Genomic DNA, 10546 nt, shown 5'->3' with positions numbered 1-10546 from the left:
CGTCTACCTCCCGCCAGTCACTGTTGACGATCTTTCTCGAACCGCCAGCGACCACCAGCCCAGACCCCTGCCTCCGCCGCCCCGCCCTCCCCTCGACCTCACACCACCGCCGTGCTTGGCAGCGCCCCCAGGCCATCCCTTTAATCCCGGCCGACCTCCAGATCGGGCGCCAGTAGCTCTAGGCCCCACACGCCCCTAAGATAAACACCGAGGCGCTGCTTCCCCGGCGTAATAGGCGGACTAGCGCCTATTACGCCAGGGAATGCTTCCGTTAATTGGGAATCAACTGACCAGGAATTGAAATTCAGGGGGGCAACGGACCTCTAGCTAAGGTGAAATAGTATATGAGGAGAAACCTTGAGCATCGCGAGTTTCTAGGAACATCTAGTATCAAGAAGAAGCGGTCAACTAGTGTCTTCTGTGGGATGAATACCGTGCAAGCAGACACGTAAGATTTGCACGAATAAGGGAAGACGAGTACCCTTATCGGTTGCCAGTGTGGTCTCCTCCATATGTCGCGGCTATCTTCTTTTTTCTCCCGGGGGAATCGATGTTTTGGAGAACCGTGGATTCTTGGACGAACCCATGGCAGAATTATTGACTGTGTTGCCGTGGCCGTATGTCGGCGGAGGGGAAGCAGATCCGAGGCGGCAAAGGACGGCATAGCAGGAACAGATCCGGTGCGGTGGAGGGTGGCGAAGTTGGAGCGGCAGCAGTGAGGCGCATGACGGCGTGGTTGAACTGGCTCGGGTACGGACGGCTCGGCCTCGGCTTCAACTACTAGCCATGGAGGGCGTTGCGGTTGAGGTTGCGGTGGACGACGACGTCGGGATATCGGCTCCGGCGTGATGGAGGAGGGCGGCGGTTGATGGGTGGAATGGGGTGGCGGACGGAGGACGCCGGGGTTTTGTGGCTGGTGGAGAGGTAGTTTTTGCGCCCACGGAGTACGAATGGGGAATCGGACGGGTGGGAGGGGGGAGGGGGGAGAACCATGTTTCGGTCTGGGACGCGCTTGTTTTTGGCTTTTTTGAACAGAAGATGGGATGCGCTTGTTTGAAATTTGGGGGAAGTACAAACTTTGCCCCCCTCTTAAATTTCGGACCTACTGCGGGTCGGGGGTAGGATGGTAATCCCAGGTGTCCCAAATAGTGGGCGGGAGCGATTTCGGCCGCGCGCATGTGTGCTTAGGTGGCCATTGTGTATGAATGTTTTTCGGAGGCGGTTGCGTGGCGTCTAGATGAAGCTACAAACCTACCCCGGTTTAGACCTTTGGATGTCGGGCCGGTAGGTTTCACGGGTCGGAGTTATTAGAAAAGTAATATCCTTGTACTACCAAACATTGGTCTCATGTGGTTTCGGGCGAGTAGAGGCTCTTTTGGCGCTTCGTTCAAAATTTTGAAACACAAGCATTCATGTTTAGAATGGAGGAGCTACCTCATTAAATTATCAGCTTCTTTTTGAAATTTTGACACTTGAAAATCCTATAACTATGATTATTTTGGAATGGAGGAGCTAAATTAGAATCTATTTTGTACACGACTACATATGCTATTATGTACAAAATCAGAGCAAAGATTGGTGCCCCCATAATTTAGGTATGATTTACAAACGCCATGATATCAAATTCAAATAATTGAATGGACTTCATGTTGAATTCGATTTTTTAAAACCACCTTAAGTTGAATTCAAATGTTTGCTAGTTCATAGGTAGCTATTTATAATGTTCATTGTGTAACTTTCGTATGTATAATGTGCTTTACACACACAACATGAACTATACTCACATTTATATTCGATTGCTAAAGCGATGCATTGTCTGGAGTTCAAAATACTAACTATGTGGATCAATTGTGTCGAATAATAACATAGACATGCTCAAATTCGATAGAATCTAGATGTCTGATGGATCAATGACCGTTCCTTACGCGAATTGCAAATATCATGATCCCATCCTAATATTTGGATACAATTTATATCTTTAATCAATGTGTACAGCAGTCTTGTACGTGTAGTTTCACTCTCCATCGGTGGTCTCTCACACATGCTCACACACTCTCTCCCGAGGTGTCTTTCTCGCACACATGCTCTCGATATAACCCTCCCTCCCTCTCGTAACCATTTACGACTGTTTTCACTAACCTTTATCACAAGCACTCTTCCTCTCGCAAGCATACACACGCACAATCCCCATCGACCCTTTCTATATACATAGACCTGCCTACGTGTCTCCTGTACGCACATTATCTTTAGGCATGTCTCTCACGCATTGTCTCACACCTCTATTCCTAATCGACGAGTATGATTCTAGCAGTGCGTTCTGTAGGATGCCCCTTAAAGTTAGGTTGGATGAATAGTAATATCAGAGATAAAGGGGTTACCTTAGTCCAAGAACCCAGGGTTACAAATCCTAGCCGGCTTTGTCAGTGGACATAGAGTCCTTCACAATTATGCTATCTTTGTCTTGTACGACTAGTCATCCATGGGTCTCCCTAAATGCGTCACGGGTTGACCAATGTGGCGCGGGACGGAACCGAACGAAGGGCCTCACCTCGACCTACCGGACCTCACGCGGTGACACACCCTTTGCCCCCATGTCTCGTTATCTTCTCACACCCACACATACCAACACAGACACCACACACACAAAATATATTCTCCTGGTGCCTCTATCCACTCCCCCCTTGCATATACACACTCAAGGGAATCTCTCGCCGTGACGTCATATTCGTCTCTCTCTCTCTAGACCACTCTCATTTCTTGTGCTATCTCTCCCACGCCCCTCCCTGTCGGCCCCTCTATCCATGCCTCTCTCGAATACGTAATACACACACATACCGCTCTAGGCCCTGCCAAATGCATCAACTACACATTCACACATGTTACATCACGTACCCCATTGATCTAAAAAGCCCTCTCTTCACGTTTATTTCGCATACAACATTCCTTTTGAATAAAGTGTGGCCAAAAAAATATTTTAGAATTTCTACATATATACAACATTACAAAGTTATATGGAGGAGTATGAACACTTGCATTGCATGGTGCCCACAATGATATTTATTCCGCACTGTGAATTTGTATATTTATACTATATATAAAGGTAGTCATAATAAAGAGAAATGAAGAGCATCTCTCTCTCCATCGCATACCCCCCTCTACGCCCCTTTCAGGTATGCACACAAACTATCTCCAGGTCCTCTAAAAGTAAGCCCCCAGCACATTCACGCATGTTTCATCTTTCTCTCGCGATATATACAGTGACGATCATTGTATTTGAAGCGAAAGCACGATACGTACATTGGACTTCAGAATCCACTCATTACGGTCACCATTTACGTTTTGTGGTTATTATACAGTCACGGGCTCACCGTACAACTCTGTATTTGCTCAAGACACTACTAGTTGACCAGTTAAACGCTCCACATGGCACCTCTAGTGTTGCATCACATTATCTCACTACCATCGGGCCCACCTGCCGGCTTGTATCTACTCTACATCTACACTCTTATAAAATACTAGCAAGATGCCCATGCGTTGCACGAAACATCAAGATGCATTTGTATGAGTGGTTTATCTTGTGGGAGAAAAGGATGAACAAGGGAAGGCCTTATTTGCAAGTGTGGAGAGGGGTGTGGGTATCTTTTTGCAAAATTGCCATAGTTTCCTTCCTATCCGTCAGATATAGATCGGACGGCCTATATTGCAGGATGGCAGGCACACGATCATCACTGACTATGCTTTTTATAAGAGTAGGGACAAAATACACTCTTATAAAAAACAGAGTTGGTGATGATGGTGTGCCTGCCATCCTGCAATATAGGCCGTCCGATTTATATCTGACAGATAGGAAAGAAATTATGACAATTTTGCCTAAGATGTACCCACACACCTCTCCACATTTGCAAATAAGGCCTTCCCTCTTTCATCCTTTTCTCTCACAAGATAAACTAGTCATACAAATGCATCTTGATGTTAAGTGCAACGCACGGGCATCTTGCTAGTAAGAATGAAAACAAACGACAAAAAAAAATTGGACGGTGGTTCGAAGTCATGACCGCGGGCACAGCGGACAAGGTGGCCTTGTATTGGTATGTTGAGCCGTCTGTTTTAACACACAGGAGCTGGTGTGGTGATTATACACACACGCACGCATGCACACGAACTGCATGCACGCAACACTCACACGAACACATGCACCCACGCACGCACGCAACACTCACACGTACACACGCACGCACGCAACACTCACACGCACACATGCACGCATGCATGCACACACCAGTACACCACACGACCAACACACACTCTCACGCTCAAGTGCTCAACCTACACGTGCATGCGCACACATCAGGCCCTGACAAACACATACACAACCAGGTGATTCCCGCGCACGGGGTGGAGTCTTGTCGCGCCTGCGTAAATTTGTGTTTATCTGACCTTTTCCCTATGAGAACTGACAGGTGGGACCCACAAGGAACATGGTCAATTTAACTAGTCAACATGGTGCCACGCAGACTATTTGGCCAGTCAACAGAGTGCAATCCGATGCTGAACCGTGAGCAAGTGACCGTATAATCACCGCAAAACGTATATAGTGACCGTAATCAGCTTATTCTGAAGTTTGGTGAACGTATTACGCTTTTCTCTCTGTAGGCCCTCCAAAACTACATCTCTACACGTTCTCGCATGTTACATCTAACAACTATGCAATACAGCACTACTACTACACTCTAACACAATAAATCATATGTGTTTTTAGTTTTACTAGATATCATATTGTTACTTAATTATTCAGTTTGCATACATTAAAATTACCTTTAAAATGTATGGCCAGTATCATATACCGCGCGGGAAAAATCCCGCCCTTTCCTGTTTAATCGGGTTTGTATCGATGGATCATGCGAAACAGCAAAACTATAGTACTATATACAGTACAAGTGACAGTTCACTGGGCCGTCGTGTCGTGTACTCCTCCGTCGTAAGAGTGGAGCGCTCGCTTTCATAAATCTTCTAGTCCCTTTCGCCGACATGTGGGGCATCAAGCTACTGGGTCCACGTGCCATACCGGAATATAGTGCAGAGCAGCCGGGGTGAAGCACCCAGTCATGGCGTCGGCGTAGTAATGAGCAATGAGGCGTCAAATCACAAAGCTGCACCTTTCCCGCAGTTAAGTTGGAGGGACGAAGTAATAATGCTAAAAAAATAAGTTGGAGGGACGAAGCAACCATCATTTCACTCGTTGCTGAATCCGCTTCTCCCTCATCTTCTTCAAGTTAACCACGTGTTGCTTCTGCCGTTGTTCTGCCTCATGTGGGAAGCGGATCGGCTTGGTAAAGCACTAACACGTGGGACCGCATGTTAGCAAACCGCCAGGACAACGTCCTCTAAAAATAAGAAACCTCCCCCGCCATCCGCACGGAAAAATCACCTCCTTTTTTACTAATCTTGATTCTATAATTTTTTAGATCAATATAATTGAGATTTGTATAGATAGCACACACGAGCAAAATCAAGTGGTACGGTTAAGGGCATCCACAATGTGTAGCCAAATGTGAAAATAGCTTTTGGCATCGTGGGAACCATTGTGGACGGTGTTGCCAAAGCCAAAAGGATGGAACCGAAGCTCCCTGGTTGATTGATTGAAGGAATAGAAAAATGCAACATCTCTCCTCTTTCTCCCGTGCTTGGACGCATGTACAGTATAGAGGACAAAGTCTACTCCCCTATCCCTTCTATCACAAATCACCAAGCAGTGAGGCGTCAAATCACAAAGCACGGGCGAAGCAACCATCATTTCACTCTTCGCTGACTCCGCTTCTCCATCGTCTTCTTCGAGAAACCATCTCACCGCACTAAGCTGGACGGACGACGCTATTGTGTACGAGTAGTACTAGTACATTTACGCGTCCTTTGGTTCAACGGACTTCCTGGATGCAAATAAGGCGGTTGTCTCGTCTTGCAGGCGGCACTTGTGAACGACTTACTGTGGTCTCCCTCAATGGTGTTCTCCATCGAACGCACTTCGCCAAACCACAATGTTCGAGATATCGTTGACGTCACCGCAATGGGGAAGGAAGTCAAATATAGTTACTACCTGCATTTTTTGTACATAAGGCCAGTATATCAAAATTACAACTTGTAAAAGGCCACTAACACTAACCGAGGCAAAATTGATGGGGTTTGCCTCATACTAGCAACCAAGGACATTAATATCCCCTGCATGCATGCGGAAGTGAGAAGGTTGGTTTGCATGGCGCTGCATTAATCAAGCGATTTGGAGTGAGATGGTTAGATCTTTGGGCTTTGGAGAAAAAATACGCATTAATTGACACGTGAAACGAGGATTTGTATCAACTAATCCCGCGAAGGAAAACCCCGCCTTTATTTTTTAACACTAGTACTCCTAGTACATAGTACTACGTACTTATCCTGTTTAGGTCTAGGCCTTGCATTGCCATACTTCGCCACACATTTTTGCCAAGCTTGCCTAAGGTTCTCAAAATGAAAAGGAGGTACACTTGCGCACGGCTGTCGCGGTCGCACCGCATCCTCACACGGTCGCTCCTGCACGCCGCGGTCGCACCGCACCCTCACATGCAAAGTCACTCCTGCACGCTGCAAACCCAACCAAGGGAACGCACCCTCACTGACACGTGCTGTCGCATGTGAACAAACCAAACTCAGCCATCCTACCACTGACACATAATTTTCATTCATAGAGTATGTTTATCCAACCGCATGTTGGGGAGTATCCGTACGGCCCGTGCGGTGGTCTGTTGGGGAAGAAGAAGAGGTGAGGAAGAAGGGTTAGGAGACGTAGGATATTCATCCAACCGCCTGAAATGGTAGACTGACCCAAGTCAGGCGACTTGCATAACAATATATGTTTTTACACAGCAAAAGATCCATAAAAACAACAACATAAAGAAAAACTATCACTGCTCGCGGAACGAGATGGCCTCGTCGTCTTTGGCTGCCGGCGCGAACCAGCCGTAGCTGCCGACGTGTGTCTCCGCACCGTGGTTGTCCTCGGCCTCCAGCTACTCGTTCACGCGGAGTGTGCGGGCGCTCTACTCGTTCACGCAGAGCCCAGTTCAAGTCGAGGACGTCCGGTTCCGCCTGCAGGAGGGCCTCGATGGCAGCGGCATCCGCGCGCTCCGCGTCGAGTTGAGCCTCCGCCGCCCGGTTCAAGTCCAGGACGTCCGGTTCCGCCTGCAGGAGGGCCTCGATGAGAGCGGCATCCGCGCGCTCCACGTCGAGTTGAGCCTCTGCCGCCCGGTTCAAGTCCAGGACGTCCGGTTCCGCCTGCAGGAGGGCCTCGATGGCAGCGGCATCCGCGCACTCCGCCTCAAGTTGAGCCTCCGCCGCCCGGTTCACATCCACGACATCCGGTTCCACCTGCAGGAGAGGCTCGATGCCAGCGGCATGTGCGCGCTCCGCGTCGAGTTGAGCCTCTGCCTCCCGGTCCTCCTTTATTATCGCCAGGTTGAACCGCTGGTCCGCCTGCACCATGGGGGACTCGGACATCGGCACAAAGTCGACGTCCATCGTCTCATACCCATCGGGGGCCTTCTGCGCTGCAACCTCCGCTATGAACATTGGATCGGCTTCCTCCTCCTCGTAGCTTGGCTCCAGAGAACTCGAGGATTGGCCCGCCGCAAAGCGAGCATGGGAACGGAGGTCTCTGGCACCGACCGCCGCCGCGATTTCTGCGTAGCGCTCCGGCATCAGCATCTTGTAGTACGTGATCTTGCGGCGCACCATGGCTTTCCGGCGAACTAGGGGACGCTTGATGCGGGCTAGGGGATCGAAAGGTGGGGGAAGGGGCTGGAGATTAGGTGTGGTTTTAGGGCAGTGGGTGGCGTAGGCCGAGCAGCGAAGGTTCTGGTGTGAATAGTGGTTCCGGTGACGACCGGTCAATCGGTTTTGACTGTACATCGCTCTTGTCGCCTTCGCATTGCAGCCCGACACGCTGGACCCTCCACGTCGCTCACCGAATGGAACGCTCTTCGTCTTGCGTTTTCGCTCGCTTGTGGGACCGTAGTTGAGAGCAAACCGACATCCTTCCCCCTCCCCCGCCCGTGTCATTTTATGCGGAGTAAATAAAAACAAAGGGAGTATACTACGGATGAGGATCCCCTGACGTGGCCGAACCCATTGAGTAACTGACATGTGGGGCCTAGCAAGCATGGGGTCCGCCAGTAAGTGACTGAAAGGGAGGGTAAGGCAGGGATACGTATGTGAAAGGAGCTTCCAATGATATAATTTTCACATTATACATCTCATGTACTATTAATCTTGTCAATAGTCAAATGCAGTTTTGAAAAACGCATTAGAGCATGGTTAATAATATAGCCAGTCGATGGCTATAAGGATCTGCCATGTCATCTATAGCCATCATCTATTATATGCACTCATACAGTAGTGTGGGCTATAAGGTTGGCTATTTCCCGCAAAAAAAATTATAAGGTTGGCTATTGTATTAGTACTTTTTCCATCTCCTCTCCATCTCTTTCTTCATATTTATTGTACGTATTTAACTAGGAATGCGTATATAGCTAGGCTCTTGCATGAGAGCTCACTCCCCTTACTTTTTCACATCTCTCTCCTCCACATAGGCCCTATATAAATGGAAGGAGGGAGTACAACTATGAGCACTGCATACTCTAGTACAGATGTTGTTAGTACTCCACTAGTACTATTGGACAGGGAGCTCAAAAAAAGTTACTATTGGACTGGCTATATGTGGCGAAATCCTAGTAGGAAGAGCATGCGCGAGAACAAGCACATTCACGTGGTTGAAAACAAATTGGAAACCATCTCGAGTACAAATCTAGGAGTACGTACGAATCTAACAATATTGATTGGGCGTTGTTGAATGTTGATACTTTTTTTTATCAAAGTAGAGATACTTTTACTACACATAAAACCTATATGTAAACTAGAAAGGATAGGAGGGAGTATATTGTACGTTCAAAAACGAAACGAACATTGAATACCCTTTATATATGATTTGCGGATGCTATGATCACCGGTTCAAAATTTTGAATCCGCCTTAGGTATCACACATGCCCCCACTCGTTCTCTCTCGATTTCATCTCGGGGTCCGAAGAACGATTGAAAGAGGACTAGGGTGGGTACAATACGTTTGTTTCGCTTATGAACGTACAATATACTCCCTCTGATCCACACAACCCCCCCCCCCCGCGGGTCATTTCTATCATAGAAACATACCAAACCTTTATCTCCTTGCACGACACGCAATTGATCTCTGAACATCAATCGATCTCGTCAACATGTGTCGGGGCATGCATGAACCGAATGTGATGCCAAAACTAAGACGCGAAGCGACACGTAGTGGAGGCAAAGTGAAACTTCAAACGAACCGTTTGTTTGTATGCATGTCGGACAAATTACAAATAAACATTGGAAATACAAGCATGGTCTAGGCCCACATGCGAATGATACTCGGCAGAATGTTCAAATGAGGCATGCGGGAGGATGGACTCGACCGGAGGGTGACATGATCGATGGAGAAGAGGGTTGGAGATGAATGAGAAATAAGCAAACGCCACATGATTATACTTGACTGGCTCAAATAAACAATAAGTTGTCTCGCTTGGCCTACATAGTGAAAGGCCTAATGCACAACGCGGAGCACTGGCGCTTGAATATGGCCGGGAAAACAGGGAAACCGACATGTGGGGCACACCTGTCGGGACGACGTAGCGCAAACTAGTCCAATGGAGGAGCTGGCCCACGACCTCCTCGCCACCGGCAACCGTTCATGTGGGTCGTGGGGGCCAACAACGTGGCGCAGCTCCAGCACCGCCTCTGGACACAGCGATCGCGGTGAGCGACACGCTCATCGTCGCTAGACACGGTCGGTTTCAGTGTGCCGAGGGTGGCATTAGTGCTGTGGCACGACCAACAGCTAGTATGTTTGCTTTGTGCCCAAGGTTGCCCCATCAAAGCATTGGGTAGCCAAAATTTTGGTTGAGGTTTTGGTCGCCCATGATTTGGCCGACATCGGCAAGAAAAATGAACTAGAGTTGGCTAGAGTTCATTGGCATGCCAAAAAAATGGCAACCATCCATTTTTGGGTCATGACCAAAACCTCAAAAAAAATGGCAACCATCCAAACAAAGACCAATCTTTGGGTCATGACCAAAATTTTGGTAAGGTGCACTTTGGCCACAATCCAAACACACCCCAACACCCGGCTCGTCGAGGATGCACGGGGCGCCAGGACGCGTCCGCGTAGTGGTGTAGCGCGGCCAACTGCATCCTCAGGACCTGAGACCATGCCGGGTCGTCTTGCTTTTTCAATGACATGCGTCGATCGCATGTGAGCAAAGGGCATCTCCAACGTTGCCACGACCGCAGCTGACTACCCTGGCACACCAAAAACCCTCGTCCCTCGCGCCGTCGCGCGGTGCGTTCCCAGCCGGCGCCAGCTGCCCGCATTCATGCCGTCCGCCCGTATGTTGTCGTTAAGAGGCTCGGTGCCCGAGGAACCAACTCTGGCGACTTAATGAGGCACCAG

The sequence above is a fragment of the Aegilops tauschii genome, chromosome 4, assembly GCF_002575655.3.
Source record: "Aegilops tauschii subsp. strangulata cultivar AL8/78 chromosome 4, Aet v6.0, whole genome shotgun sequence".
Lineage (NCBI taxonomy): Eukaryota > Viridiplantae > Streptophyta > Magnoliopsida > Poales > Poaceae > Aegilops > Aegilops tauschii.
The sequence above is the reverse complement of the archived record's forward strand: the minus strand, read 5'-3'. Positions refer to the sequence as shown.